This window comes from Somniosus microcephalus, chromosome 7 (assembly GCF_052327205.1).
Source record: "Somniosus microcephalus isolate GS21.2 chromosome 7, FLI_Smic_1.0, whole genome shotgun sequence".
Classification (NCBI taxonomy): domain Eukaryota; kingdom Metazoa; phylum Chordata; class Chondrichthyes; order Squaliformes; family Somniosidae; genus Somniosus; species Somniosus microcephalus.
Window position 1 is genome coordinate 60,188,770 of NC_140993.1, and position 20,427 is coordinate 60,209,196.

The 20,427-nt window shown below is 46.5% G+C and overlaps 1 protein-coding gene across 1 annotated transcript in view; it reads right to left on the reverse strand.

The window, feature by feature from the left end:
* rhpn1 (rhophilin, Rho GTPase binding protein 1) overlaps positions 1-20,427 on the reverse strand; it is a 127,804-nt gene that overhangs the window by 82,973 nt on the left and 24,404 nt on the right. The gene's annotated exons all lie outside the window — the stretch shown is intronic.

Consider the following 20,427-nt stretch of genomic DNA (forward strand, 5'->3'; position numbering starts at 1 on the left):
GACATAGACAGGCTAAGTAAGTGGGCAGAGATTTGGCAGATGGAATACAATACTGGAAAGTGTGAGGTTATGCACTTTGGCAAGAAAAATCGTAGAGCAAGTTATTATCTTAATAGCAAGAAACTGGAAAGTACTGAAGTACAAAGGGATCTGGGGGTCCTGGTGCACGAAACTCAAAAGGTTAGTATGCAGGTGCAGCAAGTGATTAAGAAGGCCAATTGAATGTTGGCTTTCATTGCTAGGGGGATAGAATATAAAAACAGGGAGGTATTGCTGCAGTTGTACAAGGTATTGGTGAGACCGCACCTGGAATACTGCATACAGTTTTGGTGTCCATACTTAAGAAAAGACATACTTGCTCTCGAGTCAGTACAAAGAAGGTTCACTCGGTTAATCCCGGGGATGAGGGGATGGACATATGAGGAGAGGTTGAGTAGATTGGGACTCTACTCATTGGAGTTCAGAAGAATGAGAGGCGGTCTTATTGAAACATATAAGATTGTGAAGGGCTTGGATCGGGTGGATGCGGGGAGGATGTTCCCGATGATGGGTGAAACTAGAACTAGGGGGCATAGTCTTAGAATAAGGGGCTGCTCTTTCAAAACTGAGATGAGGAGGAACTACTTCACTCAGAGGGTGGTAGGTCCATGGAATATGCTGCCCCAAAAAGCTGTAGAAGCTACATCATTACATAAATTTAAAACAGAAATAGACAGTTTCCTAGACGTAAAGGGAATTAAGGGTTACGGGGAGCGGGCAGGAATTTGGACATGAGTCTAGGTTCGGATCGGACATGGCCCTGTGGGTAGCGGAGCGGGCCCAGGGGCCGTGTAGCCTGATCCTGCTCCTATTTCGTGTGTCTAATTCTGTTAGATTCAGGAGATGGTTCTGTGATAGTAGATTGGCGGTTAGGATCAGATCAGCCATGATCTTATTGAATGGCGGAGCAGGCTCGAGGGGCCGATTGGCCTACTCCTGCTCCTATTTCTTATGTTCTTATGTCCTACACAGCTGGGCTACATGGGTGGGGAAGGGAAAATCTCACAGTATGGAAAATCCACTTTTATGTACCTTGATAAGGTTGTATCCCCGCATCCTCACCTTTACCTACATTTTAAAACACAGAGCCTGAGCCTCTCTCATTTTTCCCTCATAATTCGTTTAGCCATAGAGTCATAGATTTATACAGCACAGAAAGAGGCCCTTCGGCCCATCATATCCGCACCAGCCATCAAGCCCCATCTATTCTAATCCCATTTTCCAGCACTTGGTCCGTAGCCTTGTATGCTATGGCGTTTCAAGTGCTCATCTAAATGCTTCTTGAATGCTGTGAGGGTTCCTGCCTCTACCACCCTTTCAGGCAGTGAGTTCCAGATTCCAACCACCCTCTGGGTGAAAAAGTTTTTCCTCAAATCCCCTCTAAACCTCCTGCCCCTTACCTTGAAACTATGCCCCCTGGTTATTGACCCCTCTACTAAGGGGAAAAGTTCCTTTCTATCTACCCTATCTATGCCCCTCATTATTTTGTACACCTCAATCAGGTCCCCACTCGGCCTTCTCTGCTCTAAGGAAAACAATCCCAGCCTGTCCAGTCTCTCCTCATAGCTGAAGCGCTCCAGCCCAGGTAACATCCTGGTGAATCTCCTCTGCACCCTCTCCAATGCAATCACATCCTTCCTATAGTGTGGTGACCAGAACTGCACAGTATTCCAGCTGTGGCCTTACCAGCGTTTTGTACAGCTCCATCATAACCTCCCTGCTCTTGTATTCTATGCCTCGGCTAATGAAGGCAAGTATCCCATATGCCTTTTTAACCACCTTATCCACCTGTCCTGCTGCCTTCAGGGATCTATGTACATGCACACAAAGGTCCCTCTGATCCTCTGCCCTTCCTAGTATCCTACCATTCATTGTGTATTCCCTTGCCTTGTTAGTCCTCCCAAAATGCATCACCTCACACTTTTCAGGGTTAAATTCCATTTGTCACTGTTCTGCCCACCTGACCAACCCATCTATATCGTCCTGTAGCCTGAGGCTTCCCTCCTCACTATTTACCACTCCACCAATTTTTGTGTCATCTGCGAACTTACTGATCATACCTCCTACATTCATATCTAAATTATTAATGTACACTACAAATAGCAAAGGACCCAGCACCGATCCCTGCGGTACACCACTGGACACAGGCTTCCAGTCACAAAAACAACCTTCGACCATCACCCTCTGCCTCCTGCCACTAAGCCAATTTTGCATTCAATGTGCCAAATTGCCCTGGATCCCATGGGAACTTACCTTCTTGACCAGTCTCCCATGCAGGACTCTGTCAAAAGCCTTACTGAAGTCCATGTAGACTACATCAACTGCACTACCCTCATCCACACACCTAGTCACCCCCTCGAAAAATTCAATCAAATTGGTTAGAAATGATCTCCCCGTGACAAAGCCATGCTGACTATCCTTGATTAATCCTTGCCTCTCGAAATGGAGACTAATTCTGTCCCTCAGAATTTTTTCCAATAATTTCCCTACAACTGATGTTCGACTCACTGGCCTGTAATTCCCTGGTTTATCCCTACTACCCTTCTTGAATAATGGTACTACGTTAGCTGTCCTCCAGTCCTCTGGCACCTCCCCTGTGGCCAGAGAGGTTCTGAAAATTTGTGTCAAAGCCCCTGCAATCTCCTCCCTTGCCTCACACAGCAGCCTGGGATACATCTTGTCTGGGCCTGGGGATTTATCCACTTTTAAGCCCGCTAAAACCGCTAGTACCTCCTCCCTCTCAATACAGGAAACTTTGGTTTATCCGGAGGTTAACTGTCCGGAATGCTCGATCCACCGGCAAAATTCAGGAGTCGGTTCAATAAGTTTTTTTTCTTTTCGTTGCTTTTTTTTTCCACCAGTCAGGCTCTGCAAGGTCTAGCTAAAGCTGTTGCTTAGCTACAGAGACGCTTGCAAGCTACGGCCGACTGTTTAGAAGCTGTTGCTAAGCAACAGGGTTTGTTGCTAGATACGGAGCTCAAAAGCTCCATATGTTTTAACATTAGCGCTGGTTTGTCCGGCAGTTTTGATGGGACGGCAACAGCTCGGTCTCGTCGGTGCCGGATATCACAAAGTTTCCTGTACTAATTTGTTCAAGTATATCACAATCCCCCTGCCTGATTTCTATGTCTTTATCATCCTTCTCCACAGTGAACACAGATGCAAAATATTCATTTAAAACCTCACCCACATCTTCCGGCTCTACACACAGATTGCCACTTTGGTCCCTGATAGGCCCTACTCTTTCCCCGATTATCCTCTTGTCCTTAATATACATAAAACACCTTGGGATTTTCCTTTATTTTGCCCGCCAGTGTTTTTCATGCCCCCTCTTCACTCTCCTAATTTCTTTTTTAAGTACCCCCCTGCACTTTCTATACTCCTCTAGGGCTTCCACTGTTTTTAGTCCTTTGTATCTGCCAAAAGCATCCCTTTTTTTCCTAATCCATTCTTGTATATTCCTTGACATCCAGGGTTCCCTGGGCTTGTTGGTCCCACCCTTGACATTTACGGGAACATGTTGGCGTTGTACTCTCTCTATTTCCTTTCTGAAAGACTCCCACTGCTCTGATGTGGATTTTCCTACAAGTAGCTTATCCCAATCCACTTTGGCCAGATCCTGCCTTATCATATTAAAATCGGCATTCCCCCAATTTAGCACCTTTATTTCAGGTCCATCTTTGTCCTTTTCCATGACTACCTTAAATCTCACCGAATTATTGTCACCGTCACCAAAATGCTCTCCTAACACTTCTACCACTTCTACATTCCCGAGAATTAGGTCCAGTACCGCCCCCTCTCTTGTAAGACTTTCTACATGCTGGCTCAAAAAGCTCTCCTGGATGCACTTTAAGAATTCTGCACCCTCTAAGCCTTTCACACTCTGACTAACCCAGTTAATATTGGGGAAGTTGAAATCCCCTACTATTATTACCCTATTATTTCTACACTTCTCTGAGATTTGCCTACATATCTGTTCCTCTATCTCCCCCTGACTGTTTGGGGGCCTACATAAGAACATAAGAAGTAGGAGCAGGAGTAGGCCATACGGCCCCTCGGGCCTGCTCCGCCATTCAATAGGATCATGGCTGATCCGAATCTAGACTCACATCCACTTCCCTGCCCTCTCCCCGTAACCCCTAATTCCCTTATCTGCTAGGAAACTGTCTATCTCCATTTTAAATTTATTTAATGTTGCAGCTTCCACAGCGCTCTCGGGTAGCAAATTCCATAGATATACTACCCTCTGAGTGAAGAAGTTTCTCCTCATCTCAGTTTTGAAAGGGCAGCCCCTTATTCTAAAATTATGCCCCCTAGTTCTAGTCTCACCTATCAGTGGAAACATCCTCACCGCATCCACCCGATCAAGCCCCCTCACAATCTTATATGTTTCGATAAGATCGCCTCTCATTCTTCTGAACTCCAATGAGTAGAGGCCCAACCTGCTCAACCTTTCCTCATACGTCAACCCCCTCATCTCCGGAAGCAACCGAGTGAACCTTCTCTGAACCGCCTCGAGAGCAAGTATATCTTTTCTTAAATATGGAAACCAAAACTGCACGCAGTATTCCAGGTGTGGCCTCACCAATACCCTGTATAACTGCAGCAAGACTTCCCTGTTTTTATACTCCATCCCCCTTGCAATAAAAGCCAAGATTCCATTGGCCTTCCTGATCACCTGCTGCACCTGCATACTAACTTTTTGTGTTTCATGCACCAGGACCCCCAGATCCCTTTGTACTGTAGCACTTTGCAGTGTCTTTCCATTTAGATAATAACTTGCTCTTTGATTTTTTCTGCCAGAGTGCATAACCTCACACTTTCCAAGATTATATTCCATCTGCCAAATCTCTGCCCACTCACTTAGCCTGTCTATGTCCTTTTGCAGGTTTTTTATGTCCTCCTCACTCACTGCTTTCCCTCCCACCTTTGTATCGTCGGCAAACTTGGATATGTTGCACTCGGTCCCTTCCTCCAAATCGTTAATATAGATTGTAAAGAGTTGGGGTCCCAGCACTGACCCCTGCGGAACACCACTAGTTACTGATTGCCAGCCCGAGAACGAGCCATTTATCCTAACTCTTGTTTTCTGTTAGAATTGGGGGAAGGCCGATTTTAATAGGATAAGGCAGGATCTGGCCAAAATGGACTGGGATCAGCTACTTGTAGGAAAATCCGCATCGGAGCAATGGGAGGCTTTCAGAAGGGAGATTGAGATCATACAATGGCAACATGTTCCCGTAAAGGTCAAGGGTGGTTCCAAAAACCACAGGGAACCTTGGATGTCAGGGGATATACGAGAATGGATTAGGAAAAAAAGGAGGGCTTTTGGTAGATACAAAAGGCTAAAGACGGAGGAAGCCCGAGAGGAGTACAAAAAGTGCAGGGGGATACTTAAAAAAGAAATTAGGAGATCAAGGAGGGGCCATGAAATAACACTGGCAAGCAAAATAAAGGAAAATCCGAAGATGTTTTATAAGTATATTAAGGGTAAGAGGATAACTAGGGAAAAAATAGGGCCCATTAGGGACAAAAGTGGCAATCTGTGTGTGGAGCCGGAAGATGTAGGAGGGGTTCTAAATGAATTTTTTGCATCTGTTTTCACTATGGAGAAGGACGATGTAGACATAGAAATAGGGCGGGGGGACTGTGATATGCTCGAACATATTAACATCGAGAGGGAGGAGGTATTGGCGGTTTTAGCTGGCCTAAAAATGGATAAATCCCCAGGCCCAGATGAAATGTATCCCAGGCTGCTGTGTGAGGCAAAGGAGGAGATTGCGGGGGCTCTAACACATATATTCAGGACCTCTCTGGCCACAGGGGATGTGCCAGAGGACTGGAGAACCGCTAATGTAGTACCATTATTCAAGAAGGGTAGTAGGGAAAAACCGGGGAACTACAGGCCAGTGAGCCTAACATCAGTGGTAGGAAAATTATTGGAAAAAATCCTGAGGGACAAAATTTGTCTCCACTTGGAGAGGCAAGGATTAATCAGAGATCGTCAACATGGCTTTGTCAAGGGAAGATCATGTCTGACTAATTTGATTGAATTTTTTGAGGGGGTGACTAGGTGTGTGGATGAGGGTAACGCAGTGGATGTGGTATACATGGATTTCAGTAAGGCCTTTGATAAAGTCCCGCACAGGAGACTGGTCAAGAAGGTAAGAGCCCATGGAATCCAGGGTGCCTTGGCACATTGGATACAAAACTGGCTTAGTGGCAGAAGGCAGAGGGTGATGGTCGAAGGTTGTTTTTGTGACTGGAAGCCTGTGGCCTGTGGGGTACCACAGGGATCGGTGCTGGGTCCCTTGCTGTTTGTGGTCTACATTAATGACTTGGATATGAATGTAAAGGGTATGATCAGTAAGTTCGCGGATGATACAAAAATTGGTAGGGTGGTAAATAGCGAGGAGGGTAGCCTCAGTCTGCAGGACGATATAGATGGGTTGGTCAGATGGGCGGAACAGTGGCAAATGGAATTTAACCTGGAAAAGTGCGAGGTGATGCACTTTGGGGGGACTAACAAGGCAAAGGAATACACAATGAATGGAAAGACCCTAGGCAAGACGGAGGGTCAGAGGGATCTGGGTGTGCAAGTACACAGATCCCTGAAGGCGGCGGAACAGGTGGATAAGGTGGTAAAAAAGGCATATGGGATACTTGCCTTCATTAGCCGAGGCATTGAATATAAGAGCAAGGAGGTTATGATGGAGCTGTATAAAACACTGGTTAGGCCACAGCTGGAATACTGTGTGCAGTTCTGGTCGCCACACTACAGGAAGGATGTGATCGCGTTAGAGAGGGTGCAGAGGAGGTTCACCAGGATGTTACCAGGGCTGGAGCGCTTCAGCTATGAAGAGAGACTGGGCAGATTGGGTTTGTTTTCCTTGGAGCAGAGGAGGCTGAGGGGGGACATGATTGAGGTGTACAAAATTATGAGGGGCATAGATAGGATGGATGCTGAGGAGCTTTTTCCCTTAGTAGAGGGGTCAATAACTAGGGGGCATAGATTCAAGGTAAAGGGCGGGAGGTTTAGAGGGGATTTGAGAAAGAACTTTTTCACCCAGAGGGTGGTTGGAGTCTGGAACTCACTGCCTGAAAGGGTTGTGGAGGCAGAAACCCTCACAACATTTAAGAAGCATTTGGATGTGCACTTGAAATGCCATAGCATACAAGGCTACGGGCCAAATGCTGGAATATGGGATTAGATTAGACAGGGCTTGATGGCCGGCGCGGACACGATGGGCCGAAGGGCCTCTATCCGTGCTGTATTACTCTATGACTCTATGACTCTATAGCCAATCCTCCACCCATGCCAGTATATTACCCCCAATCCCGTGATTTTTTATCTTGATCAGTAATCTTTTGTGTGGAACCTTGTCAAATGCCTTTTGGAAGTCCAAATACACTACATCCACTGGTTCCCCTTTATCCACCCTGTATGTTACGTCCTCAAAGAATTCGAGCAAATTTGTCAAACATGACATCCCCTTCGTAAAACCATGCTGACTCTGTCCTATTAAATTATGTTTATCCAAATGCTCTGTTACTGTTTCCTTAATAATGGACTCCAACATTTTGCCAACCACAGATGTTAGGCTAACTGGTCTATAGTTTCCAGCTTTTTGTCTACTTCCCTTCTTAAATAAGGGTGTTACATTAGCAGTTTTCCAATCTGCCGGGACCTTTCCTGAGTCCAGGGAGTTCTGGAAAATGATCACCAATGCATCCACAATCCCTACCGCCACTTCTCTCAGGACCCTAGGATGTAGGCCATCAGGTCCGGGAGATTTATCCGCCTTAAGTCCCATTATTTTACCGAGTACCATCTCCTTAGTGATTTTAAACGTGTTTAGTTCCTCCCCCCCCATTGCCCCCTGTTTGTCCAGTGTTGGGATATTTTTAGTGTCCTCTACTGTAAAGACCGATACAAAATATTTGTTCAGCGTCTTTGCCATCTCCATGTTCCCCACCACTAGTTTCCCGGTCTCATCCTCTAAGGGACCAACGTTCACTTTAGCCACCCTTTTACTTTTTATATAGCTGTAGAAACTCTTGCTATCTGTTTTTATATTTTTTGCTAGTTTACTTTCATAATCTATCTTCCCTTTCTTAATTAATCTTTTAGTTATTGTTTGCTGGCTTTTAAATGCTTCCCATTCTTCTACCCTCCCACTAGATTTGGCTACTTTATATGCCCTTGTTTTCAGTCGGATACTATCCTTTATTACTTTACTAAGCCACAGATGGCTGTCTTTTCTTTTACTCCCCTTTTTCCGCAGTGGAATATATTTATCTTGAAAGATGTGAAATATCTCCTTGAATGTGGACCACTGCTCTTGTACCATCTTACACTTTAATCTGTTTTCCCAGTCCACTTTAGTCAATTCTACTCTCATACCTTCATAGACTCCTTTTATTTAAGCTCAGTACGCTGGTTTGAGATCCAACTCTCTCACCCTCAAACTGAATTTGGAATTCAACCATATTATGGTCACTCATTCCAAGGGGATCCTTTACTAGGACATTTTTTAATTAATCCTGTCTCATTACACAGGACCAGATCTAAGATTGCCTGCCCCTGGTTGGTTCAGTTACATACTGCTCAAGGAACCTGTCCCTAATACACTCAATGAACTCTTCCTCAAGGCTGCCAAGGCCAATTTGATTAGTCCAGTCAATATGAAAGTTAAAATCCCCCATGATTATAGCTGTTCCCTTATTACAAGCCCCAACTATTTCCTGATTTATACTCCAACCAACAGAGTTGCAACTGTTAGGAGGCCTATAGACTACGCCCACTAGTGACTTTTTCCCCTTATTATTCCTTATCTCCACCCAAACTGTTTCACTATCCTGATCCTTTGACCCAATATCATTTCTGACTATTGCAGTGATTCCATCCTTGATTAACATAGCAACCCCACCTCCCTTTCCTTCCTGTCTGTCCTTCCTAATTGTCAAATACCCTTGTATGTTTAGTTCCCAGTCTTGATCATCTTGCAGCCATGTTTCCGTAATGGCCACCAGATCATACCCATGTGCAGTTATTTGTACCGTCAACTCATCTATTTTGTTACGAATGCTGCATGCATTCAGATAAAGAACTTTCAAATATGTTTTCTGACAATTTATTCCTGTTTTTACCCCTTTTACTACTTTACCTTTATCATTATATACATTCTGTCCCTTCCCGACATGCTCTGGTTTTTAATTCCCCCACTGCTACCTTGCTCTATTGCCTTCTCCGCTGTCATTTTTACTTTTTGCTCTCTTAAAACCTCCCCCCCACTAATTAGTTTAAAGCCCTCTCTACAGCCCTAGTTATTCGATTCGCCAGGATTCTAGTTCCAGCACTGGCCAAGTGAAGTCCGTCCCAACGGAACAGCTCTCTCCTGTCCCAGTACTGATGCCAGTGTCCCAAGAAGCAAAACCCATTTCTCCCACACCAGTCTTTGAGCCACGCATTTAACTCTCTAATTTTATTTTCCCTAGCCAAATTTGCACGTGGCTGAGGTAGTAATCCAGAGATTATTACCCTTGTGGTTCTGCTTTTTAATTTGGCCCCTAGCTGCTCAAACTCCCTCAGCAGAACCTCTTTCCTTGTCCTATCTATGTCGTTGGTACCAACATGGACCACGACAACTGGATCCTCCCCCTCCCACTCCAAGTTTCTCTCCAGCCCAGAGGAGATGTCCTTAACCCTGGCACCAGGCAGGCAACACAGCCTTCGGGACTCTCGCTCTCAGCTGCAAAGAACCCTATCTGTCCCCCTAACGATACTATCCCCTACCACTACAACATTTCTTTTAACTCCCCCCACTTGAATGGCCCCCCGCTCCACGGTGCTGTGGCCAGGTTGCTCATCCTCCCTGCAGTCCCCGTTCCCATCCTCACAGGGAGTAAGAGCCTCAAACCTGTTGGACAAGAGCAAGGGCTGCGGCTCCTCCAACACTACCTCCTGGATCCCCGTACCTGCCTCACTTCTAGTCACACCATCCTGTCCCTGGCCACGGACTACATCTGAATTAATTAATCTAATTGGTGTGACTACCTCCTGAAACACAGAGTCCAGGTAACTCTCCCCCTCCCTGATGTGTCTCAGTGTTTGAAGCTCGGACTCCAGCTCTTCAACACGGAGCCGAAATTCCTCGAGCAGCCAGCACTTACTGCAAATGTGATCACCGTGAGCATCAATGGTGTCCACCAGCTCCCACATATTGCAGCAGCAACACATCACCTATAGTACACTCCCAGCAAAGTGCTTGCCCCCTTTTTGTTTTTACGTTCTATCCATATGGCCTCATTAGAGGAACCTGCTAAGATATCATCCCATTTAGGATCAAGTCTTGCTGCTTTTCTGCTCCATTCAATGCTTAGGTAAGATTTTTTGGTATAGTGACCAGAATTGAACAAAGCACTCCAATATATTGTGCTATGCCACCAATCTCTCAACTTTCTCAACCCTTGTTAAAACAAGGCCCTTCTCCTCAAGTATCAAAGAATCATACAGCACAGGAGGCCATTTGGCCCATCATGCTTTGAAAGAGCTATCCAATTAGTCCCACTCCCCTGCTGTTTCCCTATACCCCTGCAATTTTTTTCTTTTCAAGTATATATCCAATTCCCTTTTGAAAATTATTATTGAATCTGCTTCGACCACCCTTTCAGGCTGTGCATTCCAGATCATCATAACTCGCTGCAAAAAATAATTTCTCAATCATTACCCCTCTGGTTCTTTAAATCCGTGTCCTCTGGTTACCAATCTTTCTGCCAGTGGAAACAGTTTCTCCTTATTTACTCTATCAAAACTCTTCATAATTTTGAACACCTCTAAGCAGTGATTTATAACAATTTTACATATCTTCCTTGCTTTTGTACTCTATGCCTCTTTATAAGGCCCAGGATTCTGTATGTTTTTGTAATGGTACGGTAGCATAGTGGTAATGTTACTGGGCTAGTAATCCAGAGGCTTATGATTCATAATTAAATGAGTTCAAATCCCACCACAGCAGCTGGGGAATTTAAATTCAGTTAATTAAATAAATCTGGAATAAGAAAGCTAGAAACTGTCGGATTGTCGTAAAAACCCATCAGGTTCACTAATGTTCTTTAGGGAAGGAAATCTGCCGTCCTTACCTGGTCTGGCCTATATGTGACTCCAGACCCACGACAATGTGCTTGACTCTTAACTGCACTCTGAAATGGCCTAGCCGGCCACTCAGTTGTAACAAACCGCTACAAGAAACAATAATAATAATACCCAGCATCGACCTAGGCACCGTCTACGGACACGACAACCGAATAACCAGCACAGTTGACCCTGTAAAGTCCTCCTCACCAACATCTGGGGACTTGTGCCAAAATTGGGAGAGCTGTCCCAGACTAGTCAAGCAACAGCCTGACATAGTCATACTCACAGAATCATATCTTTCAGCCAATGTCCCAGACTCCTCCATCACCATCCCTGGGTATGTCCTGTCCCACCGGATACAGTCGGGAAGGAGTGGTCCTCAACATTGACTCCGGACCCCATGAAGTCAAGCATGGACAAGGAAACCTCCTGCTGATTACCACCTAGCACCCTCCCTCAGCTGATGAATCAGTACTCCTCCATGTTGAACACCACTTGGAAGAAGCACTGAGAGTAGTAAGGGCACAGAATGTACTCTGGGTGGGGGACTTCAATGTCAATCACTAAGAGTGGCTCGGTAGCACCACTACTGACCGAGCTAGCCAAGTTCTGAAGGGCATAGCTGCCAGTCTGGGTTTGCGACAGGTGGAGAGAACCAACACGAGGGAAAAATCTACCTGTCCATGACAGCATACCTGCAGATGCATCTGTCCATGACAGCATTGTCACACAGCATCCTGACTTGGAAGTATATCATCATTGTGGGGTCAAAATCCTGGAACTCTACATGGACTGCAGCGGTTCAAGAAGGCAGCTCACCACCGCCTTCTCAAGGGCAATTAGGGATGGGCAATAAATGGTCATGCCAGCGATGCCCAGATCCCATGAACGAATTTTTAAAAATTCAAAGATCTGTTCCTGCTCCCCCGCCACCCCCCCGCTTTAAAATTGTTCTATTTAGTTTCTCTTGCCTCTCCTCATTCTTCCTTCCAAGATGCATCACTTCACACATCTCTGCATTAAGTTTAATCTACCATGTGTGTGCTCATTTCACCGCTCTGTATATAGTGGTTGGTGCTGTTCCCTGCATTTCTCTTGTAATTGACGTGCGGTGAAGATCATGTCCATTGTGCCCCTTAGTGGGCAGAATTTGCATTGTGACTCTGGGAGGAGCTCTTCGGCCACTGGGAGAAGGAGGTTGAGGAGGATTCTTGCAATGACTTTCCCTGTGGCAGATAGCAGGGAAACTCCTCTGTCATTACCGCAATCGGACTGGTCACCTTTCTTGAAGATGGTCACAATTACGGCGTCTCTGAGATCCCCTGGCATGCTCTCCTCCTTCCAGATAAGAGAAATGAGTTCATGAATTTGCACCAGTAGTGCTTCTCCGCCATGCTTTAGTGCCTCGGCGGGGATTCCATCTGCTCGAGGCCTTGTTGTTCTTCAGTTGTCGGATGTCCTTTTCAACCTCATGCCGGGCTGGGGTTGTGCCGAGATGGTGGCGGGTAGCATGCTGTGGGATGGAGTTGAGGACACTCGTGTCGAAGACAGAGTCGTGGTTAAGGAGGTCTTCGAAGTGCTCCTTCCAGCGGGCACTGACTGCTTCCCTGTCCTTGATGAGTACCTCTCCGTTCCTGGCCCGCAGTGAGGAAGGGTCTTGGGTGCTTGGGCCATAGATGGTCTTGACTGCGCTAAAGAATCCACGCACATCGTGGTTGTCGGCTAGCTGCTGGATCTCCTGCGCTTTCTCCACCCACCATCTGTTCTTTAGGTCGCGAGTTTTTTGTTGGACCTCGGCCTTCAGGCTTCTGTAGAGCTGCTTTCTTGCTCTCGAGTTCTGTTGCTGTTTCCAGATCAGGAATGCCTTGCACTTGCGGCTTATTAGCTCCTGGATCTCCTGGTCATTCTCGTCGAACCAGTCTTGGTGATTCCTGGTTGAGTGACCGAGCGTCTCTTCACAGGTGCTGATTATGGAGGCCTGGAGTGCAGACCTGATGCTGTGGGCACTCTGTGTCTCTGCATCACTGGGAGTCGTCAGGTTGTTTGAGAGGTGCAGGCTGAATAGGGCTTTCTTAGCGGGGTCTTTGAGTGCTCCAGCGTTAATTTCCCTGCGGCATTGTTTCTGTTGCCGTCGCTGTTTTGGGGCTACATTGATGGAGATGACAGAGCGGATTAGGCGGTGGTCTGTCCAGCAGTCGCCAGCTCCTGTCATGGCGCAGGTGATGCGGACGTCCTTGCGGTCCCTCACTCGGACGATGACGTAGTCCAGCAGATGCCAGTGCTTGGAACGAGGGTGCTGCCATGAAGCCTTGTACTTGTCTCTCTGACGGAACAAGGTGTTGGTTATGATGAGGCCATGTTCTAAGCATTTCGACAGGAGGAGGGTACCGTTGGAGTTGGCTTTCCCTACCCCCTCTCTGCCGATCACACCTCCCCAGAGGTCTGTGTCCTTTCCAACTCTGGCGTTGAAGTCGCCAAGGAGGATCAGCTTGTCGCCCATTGGGACTCGGGACAGGGATTGTTCGAGGCTGAAGTAGAATTCCTCTTTGGTCTCGTCTGTGGCTTCCAGTGTTGGGGCATACGCACTAATGACCGTAGCGCACTGGATTTGGGCTAGGGTGAGTCGAAGAGTCATGAGGCGCTCGTTTATACCACTAGGGGAGTCTCCGAGATGCCCGACCAGTTCATTTTTTATGGCGAAGCCTACCCCATGGAGGCGGCGTTCTTCTTCGGGTTTGCCTTTCCAGAAGGTGTAACCACTGCCTTGCTCCTTGAGCTGGCCTTCCCCTGACCGCCAGGTCTCACTTAGGGCGGCGGTGTCAATGTCGAAGCGTCTGAGCTCCCGGGCAACGATAGCAGTACGGCGTTCCGGTCTGTCACTGTTGGGGTTGTCCATGAGGGTCCTGACATTCCAGGTCCCGAACTTCATTTTAAAGGGTGGAAGATGCCTGTGCGTGAATTCTTTTAACGTGGAGTGGACGTTGCACACCAGCTACCACACGGGCATGACAGAGCAAGGTCTTGGTCCAATGGCAAGGGGATCCAAGACGATTGGAGACCAGGCTCTGCTACATCAGCCTAGCACATACACACACACACATATTCCTACTGTCCTCCTCCCTCCTTCCCGCAGGTCCTCTTTGCTTGGGTTTCGTAGGATGCATTGTGGTCCTCCCGACCTCGTTGTTGGCCCATGCCGCACCTTCCCTGGGCCCCGACCCCGCTGTTGGTCCACACTGCGCCACTCCTGTGCCTTGACCTCGCTGCTGGGCTCGTCCTCGTTCCTGGGTCCCGGCCTCGGACATGAATGATGTTGTCTCTTACAGGATCAGATTAGCATTGATATTCTCGCTTTGGGAGCTAAGTTTAAGTGAAGAGCCAGTGCTCACTGAGAACAAAGAACAGGCATGGTCGGGGGATGGGCAGTTGGCTCAGTTAACTTTAACCTTGCAGCTTGAACTTGCAGTTAGGGATAAAAATGCACCCACTATTAGAGCCAGGGGAGCTTAAACAGCAGAAGAGAGGAGACTGGGGGGAAAGAGAGCAAAGGATGGCAATGGAGCTCACTAGGGAGCTGCCAGCACAGGAGCCATCTTGTACTCCATGTAACACTGTACATGGCCTTCTTTGATCTCACAAAGGCCTTCGACATTGTCAACCGTGAGGGATTATGGAGTGTCCTCCTGAAATTCGGCTGCCATCAAAAGTTTGTCACTATCCTCCGCCTGCTTCACGATGACATGCAAGCTGTGATCCTGACCAACGGTTCCACCACAGACCCAATTCACGTACGAACCGGGGTCAAGCAAGGCTGTGTCATCGCACCAACGCTCTTCTCAATCTTCCTTGCTGCAATGCTCCATCTCACCCTCAGTAAGCTCCCCACTGGAGTGGAGCTAATTTACAGAACAAACGGGAAACTGTTCAACCTCCGTCGCCTCCAGTCCAGATCCAAGGTCGTCCCATCCTCTGTCATCGAATTACAGTATGCAGACAATGCTTGCGTCTGCGCTCACTTGTAGGTCGAACTCCAAACCATTGTAAACACCTTCACCAAAGCATACGAGAGCATGGGCCTTACACTAAACATCCGTAAGACAAAGGTCCTCTACCAACCTGCCCCCGCCACACAGTGCTGCCCCCCAATGATCAAAATCCACTACAAGGCCTTGGACAACGTGGACCACTTTCCATACCTCGGGAGCCTACTGTCAACAAGGGCAGACGTCGACGACGAAGTCCAACACCGCCTTCAGTGTGCCAGTGCAGCCTTCGGTCGCCTGAGGAAGAGAGTGTTTGAAGACGAGGACCTCAAACCCGGCACTAAGCTGATGGTCTACAGGGCAGCAGTGATACCCGCCCTGCCGTATGCCTCAGAGACATGGACCATGTACAGCAGGCACCTCAAAGAACTGGAGAGGTACCACCAACACTGCCTCCGCAAGATCCTGCAAATCCATTGGCAGGATAGGCGCACCAACATCAGTGTTCTTACTCAGGCCAACATCCCCAGCATCGAAGCTCTGACCACGCTCAATCAGCTCCGATGGACGGGTCACATTGTCCGCATGCCCGATACGAGACTCCCAAAACAAGCGCTCTACTCGGAGCTCCGGCACGGCAAGAGAGCCCCAGGTGGGCAGAGGAAACGCTTCAAAGACTCCCTCAAAGCCTCCTTGAAAAAGTGTAACATCCCCACCGTCACCTGGGAATCCCTGGCCCAAGACCGCACAAAGTGGAGGAGAAGCATCCGGGAAGGCGCCGAACACCGAGTCTCTTCGCCGGGAGCAAGCGGAAGCCAAGCGCAGGCAGCGCACGTCAACCCAAGCACCCCACCCACCCACCCCTTCAACCACTGTCTGCCCCACCTGTGACAGAGACTGTAGGTCCCGCATTGGACTCATCAGTCACCTGCAAACTCATTTTTAATGTGGAAGCAAGTCATCCTCGGTTCCGAGGGACTGCCTAAGAGGAGAGACTCTGTATATGTCCTCCTGAAGTCTGCGACTATCCTCCTCACTGTTTACGACATTTACGAGTTTTGTATCATCTGCAAACTATGAAATGATACCCTTTAGATCCAAGTCCAGGTCATTAATATATATTAAAAGGAGCAGTGGTCCGAATACTGGCTTTTCCCCCCAGTGTGAAAAACAACCGTTCACCACTACGCTCCGCTTTCTGTCTCTTAGCCAATTTCATATCTACGCTGCTACTGCCCCTTTAATCCCATGGGCTTGTTTTGCTAACAGGTTTATTATGTTGCACTTTATCAAACACCATTTGAAAGTCCATATACAAAACATCAACCACACTACCTTAATCAACCCTCTTCGTTGCTTCATCAAAGATCTCAATCAAGTTTGTCAGACATGATTTGCCTTTAACAAATCTGCGCTGACTTTCATTTATTGACCCATGTTTTTCCAATTAATTTTGTCCCAGATTATGGGGTCTAAAATTTTCCCCACCACCAACTACACAGGCCTGTAGTTACTGAATTTATCCCACTCCCCTTTGTTGGTCAGGAGTGCAACATTTGCAACCCTCCAGTCCTCTGACACCACTCCCATATGAAAGTTTGTGGCCAGAGCCTACGCTATTTCCACACTGACTTCCCTTAGCAACCTAGGATGTATCCCATCTGGACCGGGTGACTTTTCTACTTGTGCTACAAATAATCTTGATTATTCACATCGCTTTTTCTTTAACTTCATTTTCGAAAAGAAGAACTCTGCCCATTTTGAACAGCTTGCTTCCAGTGTGGCTGTTGCTATTTAAAGGTTTAACAACTCCACTAAATGCTATGCTATCCTTTTCAACACATGAATTTGCAGCAGCCCAGTGTGAAGTTCAGCCAGTGACACCCAGTTTTATTGATTGTAGTCCAGATTTGTAGAAAGGACAGGTTGATGTTTCAAGGTGTGTACCCACCATCAGATCAGGGTTCTGATGAAAGGTACACACCCAAAACTATATATGTCCTTTATCTTTATAGATAGATGCTGACTGACATGCTACATTTCCAACCGTTTCAGTTTTTATTTTAGATTCATAGCATTGGTAGTTTTTCCCTTTTTATTTTTAGTTTTGTAGAATTTCAGTTTCATTTGTTTTCAGAAAAAAATCAATGTGATTTGAATAGCCAGGTGTGCAAGGGCATTGTTCCACAATTTTTACCCTCGATTACTTTTTTCTGCTGTATTTTCTCCCCCTCCCTTTATAGATTCCCTATTACCATCATAAACCATGCACCTACTTCGAAGACTCCATCATTGCCAATCCACAGCCATAGAGATGTCAACCACAATGCACCTCTCTTTCCTTGCTGCCCTTATAAATTTTTCCTCAACTTGTCACTTCCCTCAAGAGCCTACACCGAGGGCTGGATTTCCCCTGCGGAGGCGGGATGGCGGCGGGAGAGCTGGTTGGCGGGTTCCGGTCGCGCTCCCGTCTGCAGCTGCTCTCTCAAAAATATTTTCCGTCGATTGGCCTCGTTAAGACTGCCCTGCGGGGTTCCTAGACAATTAACAGGAAGCGGGTCTGATGATGTAATTTGATGACACGTCATCAGCCAGTTTCCTTAAAGGGACCACGGCCACATTGAATTTGACAGTGGTGCCGTCAGTGTTATGCAGCACTGAGGTGCTGCAAACACTGACGAGAACTGCACAAAGGTGCACGTCTGCACCCAGGCTCACGCATGACTCCCTCCATATGCTTTTAAAACAATTTTATACAAAAACCTCAGTTGCGATCTGTCCTAGCTCAAGAGTTTAAGGCTATTTCTACCAGTTCAATTTTTGCTTCAGCTGAGATCAGCACAGTGCAGATCAGGTATTAAATCTGGAACCTTCTGGTCAACATGGCTTAGTGCTGCTACATGCAGAGGAAAATAGTGACGGTCACCATCAAGGTTGAAAAGAATAGGAGAGAAGACAAGACAGACTAAGTAGTAGTGACTAGGGACTAGTCACTAGTAGTAGTGGCTAAGACAAAAACTTGGATTTTAAAAGCCTCAAGATTACTGAAGGAAAGGAAGATAAATAGAGGCAAAGAGTTCTAACCAGCAATTCCACTCCCAGTGAGGAGTGGTTAATGACAGGGAGTGCATCTCAGGAAATTGCAGGCGTACAGCCCGTTATTTTCTGTCCATTGTTGAATGCTGCTCCTCACTGGAAGCACAGGATTACAAACTCACCCTTTTGAGTTAGAGTAGGAATCGGCATGATGAGTCTTGATTTCAACACAGTCTTGACTTTACATTAGAAATAATATGGAGGTTAGTAATTAAAAGACATGCCAATGTGGTGCATTGAAGTCTTAGCTGGTGCAGCACAGAATGGCAAGACACAAGTTTGCATCCACAATCCTCCATACAGTGAGATATTAATTTCACCCTTGCTGTTAACAGAGTGTCAAAGTCAAGTTGTTTCTTTACAGGAAGAGAAAAGAGATCCGAGGAGCTCAGGTAGGTCACCTGTTGTCCTTCTAAGCGAGCGACAGAATGCACCACATGGCGAATGAATAAAAGTTAAGAGAAGAGCTTATTGAAAGACAGTCCCACCCACCCAGATGATGAAATTCACCCTCAAAAATTTTATAAAGATTAGAGATGCAGCACAACTTGCTGCTTATTATGGGATGTGCCATAAATCAAGTATCTGCACATCTTTGACAAAGACAGGCTATATGACAACGCTCTATTATCTAAACCTCAAAAGTGACTCTCACATAATTTCTCACACGACCAGCTATGCTCAATTACAAAAGAAGCTATAAATCAAAGTGCTAAATGAATTTAAAATGATAAAGTTGGGTGGAGTTGCTCTTTAATGTGTATCCGAATTATAATTTTCTCATTGGCCAAAATTAATTCAAGGCACTTGCTTTATACTTCTGTGTATGGTACACACGGTGCAGAAGAACACGTGATTAACACTGCAAATTTACAGAAAATAGGAAAGTCTTCAGTAATCAGGATTATTAGATGAATTTAGAGAACCATAATTTATATCATTATCAGGTCTACGCCTGTGATTTTGTCCCCTTGCTACAGTGAAGCATCTTCTCTCTTTTCAGCATTTTTCTTCTCTCCAATACTGCAATAGTGCAACAAAAGACCACAGCAGCTTTTAAAAAGGACGGAATGAATTCCCATGAGTAAACGGGATAGAGGGTAGGCGAAATAGGCCAATGGTTGTCTCCTACCCAAACATTACTGTTATATAACCTTGTTGAGATTAAGAACTCGAGTGGAGGCGGCCACAAATTCATGACTATATCATACTCTAATTGGCATACCGACTCAAAGTTCTTCAAGGAAATAGCCCACATTTAATTCCAATGATTGCTCACAATACAATTGCCTAGGGGAAACACAGAAACATAGAAGATAGGAGCAGGAGTAGGCCATTTGGCCCCTCGAATGCGATCATGGCTGATCATCCAAATTCAGTACCCTGTCCCTGCCTTCTCCCCATATCCCTTTAGCCTTAAGAAATATATCTAATAACTCCTTCTTGAATATATTTAATGAATTGGCCTCAACTGCCTTCTGTGGTAGAGAATTCCACAGGTTCACCACTCTCTGGGTGAAGAAATTCCTCCTCATCTCAGTCCTAAATGGCTTACCCCTTATCCTTAGACTGTGACCCCTGGTTCTGGACTCCCCCGCCTACGGGAACAGCCTTCCTGCATCTAGTCTGTCTAGTCCTGTCAGAATTTTATAAGTTTCAATGAGATCCCCTCTCATTCTTCTAAACTCTAGCGAATATAAGCCTAATCGACCCAATCTCTCTTCATACGTCATTCCTGCCATCCCAGGTATCAGCCTGGTGAATCTTCACTGCACTCCCTCCATGGCAAGAACATCCTTCCTCAGATAAAGCGACCAAAACTGCACACAATACTCAAGGTGTGGTCTCACCAAGGCCCTGTACAACTGCAGAAAGACATCCTTGCTCCTGTACTCAAATCCTCTCGCAATGAAGACCAGCATACCATTTGCCTTCTTAACCGCCTGCTGCACCTGCATGCTTACCTTCAGCGACTGGTGCACAAGGACACCCAGGTCTCGTTGCACTTCCCCTTTTCCCAATCTATTGCCGTTCAGATAATAATCTGCCTTCCTGTTTTTGCCACCAAAGTGGATAACCTTGCATTTATCCACATTATACTGCATCTGCCCAATCGCCCAACCTGTCCAAATCGTACTGGAGTTTCTCTACATCCTCCTCACAGCACACACG